General features: G+C 44.3%; 1 non-coding gene across 1 annotated transcript; it reads right to left on the reverse strand.

Moving 5' to 3' along the window:
* Nucleotides 1–1,042: 1,042 nt before the first annotated feature.
* LOC114233222 (small nucleolar RNA U3) lies at nucleotides 1,043–1,249 on the reverse strand. Its single transcript, XR_003619364.2, has one exon. It is a non-coding gene; the product is annotated as a small nucleolar RNA U3 (small nucleolar RNA).
* Between the last annotated feature and the right edge of the window lie 1,800 nt (nucleotides 1,250–3,049).

The raw sequence follows: 3,049 nt of genomic DNA on the forward strand, positions 1-3,049 counted from the left end.
TGGTCGTTAGCATTTAGCACAGGCCTCCAGCTTCTGGAGGGACAGGATGTAGCAGTTCATGAGAGTCCAGGAAGAGGAGGGTTATTTTTAAGGACACCCAAGTTCTGTAAGGTGACACCGTCTAAGAATACAGCATTGGTTCCAGGGTAACATGAGTCAACCCTTTTATTTGGTATGTCAACAGTTACATGCTCATTTAGCTGCACTGAAATATTCCTGAACAGAAAGTTATGGGCTTTCTGTGTGGGTTTAGAAATGTCAGCCAAGTAAGCAGACAATGAACAAGAGCACAATGTTTCCTTCCTCTGATGTAACCATCATACGTGAGATTGGGAGATGATACTCAATTTCCCAAATAGGGGCACGCACTGGGAAAACATCATTCAGGCTGGTAATATGTACTGGAGAAGCAACTTTGGTTGTTTAAGATAAAATCCCATGTATGCTTGGTATTTATTACACAGGTCAGATGTGCCTCTGGCCAAATTGTCCCGATCCTGTCCACAGCTCTATGGAATTGGGAAGCTCATGACTTGTTCCCAAGGTTCACAGCCTTCCTTCCTTCTTACAAAGTTCATCTTGTCACCTTCTTAATAGTTTCAGGTCATCTTTCCTACAAGGCTCTTCATTATAATGAAAACAAGCTAATGTCACTAAGTCTAAGTTTTTAATTATGGTTATTCCCAACTAATTTGGTTGCTTTTGAAGCTCCTTTAAACAGCCGGCACTGCAATTCTGACCTTGCCATTTGTTTCCTGTGTGACGGAGGCAAGTGCTTTAAATCTAATCCTCAACTCTCTCAATCCAAATGGAGACACCGATAAGACTGATTTCAAAGTGTTTTAAACCAACGCAGTAGAATATGGAAAACAATCCTTCAACAAGAGACCAAATTGGTACCCAGTTTCTACACACAATCAAATTGGGTCATGATGCCTGCATGATCTGTTTGATTTCTTATGCCCTGGTTGGTGATGACAAGGTTTTAGAGACATCAATCAATCAATCAATTCTCTCAGTGAAAATTACTTTTTTTCTAAATTCCACTCAGATGGCATCCTTTCCCTCTAACTCAAATGAGAGAGAAGAAGGGTCACCAATGACAAATGGCAGTTACTGAGGCAACACCAAGAGCTGGCTTCCCGCTCAGGAGAGGATGCTGGGCCTCCTCCTCGTGGTTTCAGGTGCTCTGCACAGAGAAACTTCGCTGATAACGAACTATAGAAATGATCCCTGAAAGCACTTTTCAAAGGAATTAAATTGGCTAATTTACAAAAACCTTAGCACTATCCCTGGCATACTGTAAACTTGCAATAAAAGTTTATTGTTATTTATAATAATAATAAATAGTTATTATTTTATATGCAGCATGGTCATTTAAAGCCCAACATGCATTGCATAATATCATCCTATATAATAAAAGGGTAATATGCAAATTGACCATAATGGCAGAACGACCGGTCGCTATGACACACACTGCCACCAGGGGGCAGATGCTCAACACAGAAGCTGCCCCCTGGTGGTCAGTGCACTTCCTCAGGGGAGCTCTGCTCAATCACAAGCTGGGCTGACAGCTTTGAGTGCTATGGCAGTGCCGGGAGCCTCTCCTGCCTCCTCGGCAGTGCTAAGGATGTCCAACTGCGGCTTAGGCCTGCTCCCCAGGTGGACACCCCCTGAGGGGTCCCAGGCTGCCAGAGGGATGTCTGACTGCCAGCTTAGGCCCAATCCCCTGGGTAGCAGGCCTAAGCCAGCAGGTGGACATTCCCCGGGGGAATTTTCGTGCACCTGGCCTCTAGTACTATCATAATATCATACATAATATAGTGTACTTCCATATTATAAAAATACAATAGGCATCCAGTTACAATCATCAGTCCTTCACAGAGCTCTTAACATTTGAAAAATGTTAAGTAGAGAACATCAATGTGAAATAAGCTTCAAACAGAGAATGGTTTTTCTAAGATCCAGTTTTGATCATATCACTGATCTGCTTAAACCCATCAATGGCCCCATTGCTCCTAGGATAAAACTCAAATGTCACACGACTTTGCAAGGCCCTACGTGACTCGTCATTTCTTGCCTGCCTGTCGTGGTGCCTCAACACCGACCTCTGAAGCGTGGACTCTCCTCTGTCTGCGATATTCTTCCCTTCCCCCAGCCACTCCCTTAGCCAACACCTACACACCCTTCAAGATCCCACTTCAATGGCACTTCCTTCTGAGTTGGTGTCCCTCTGGTCTGATCCTACAGCATCCTGGAGGGTTGTTGGTTGCTTTTCTGACAAAGAATTCTTTACACTTGCTTCTTTTCTTCTCCTGCACTAGCCCGAGAGCTCAGTGAGGGACTGTGAGAGTTGAATTCACCACACTGCATTACAGTATTTACGTACTCGTGATTCATTTACATAACAAATTTTGAATATCTATGTATGCATTGTTCAATCCTCCATAATGTGGGCTGCAAAGTTCAAACAAACTAGTAATTTCAAATTGGATTTCGCCTAATACACACACATACCATACTACTCAGACTGGCTTATTCTAGTACTGTATAAGTCATTAGGAAATTCTAGGTGGAGGTCAAGGTTTGAAATAGCTGCCATAACTTTATGCAAGTCAGTGTTTACTATTAACCACCATGTCTTTGTGAGTGGCACTAATGAGAGACAATCCGGTGAGAGGGGTGGAAGACTTATCCTAATGCTACATTGCAAGCACACTGCTTATTTATCCACTTGGGTGGATTGGGAAGACAATGAAGCCCCTCCCACCAAGCCATCTGGGTGTCCCCACCAGGCGGTGCCTCTGCCCTGGCCCTCTTTGCACTGCTGAGATCATTGGCTGGCTTTGAGATTTGGCAGTGTTGGCCTATCAGACTTCCCACCCTCACTTCCCAATTAAGTGTGGGAATCCAGCTTCCTGGAAATTCCAAAACAGGGGACAAAGAGAGCTGGACCTCGGTACAGACTTTGCAAGACTGCCCATCCTCAGAAGGGGTTCTAGGTTGTCAGGCATCCTGGCAGATGGAGCAGCTCCCTGCTCAACTGCAA

This window comes from Eptesicus fuscus, chromosome 9 (assembly GCF_027574615.1).
Source record: "Eptesicus fuscus isolate TK198812 chromosome 9, DD_ASM_mEF_20220401, whole genome shotgun sequence".
Taxonomy (NCBI): domain Eukaryota; kingdom Metazoa; phylum Chordata; class Mammalia; order Chiroptera; family Vespertilionidae; genus Eptesicus; species Eptesicus fuscus.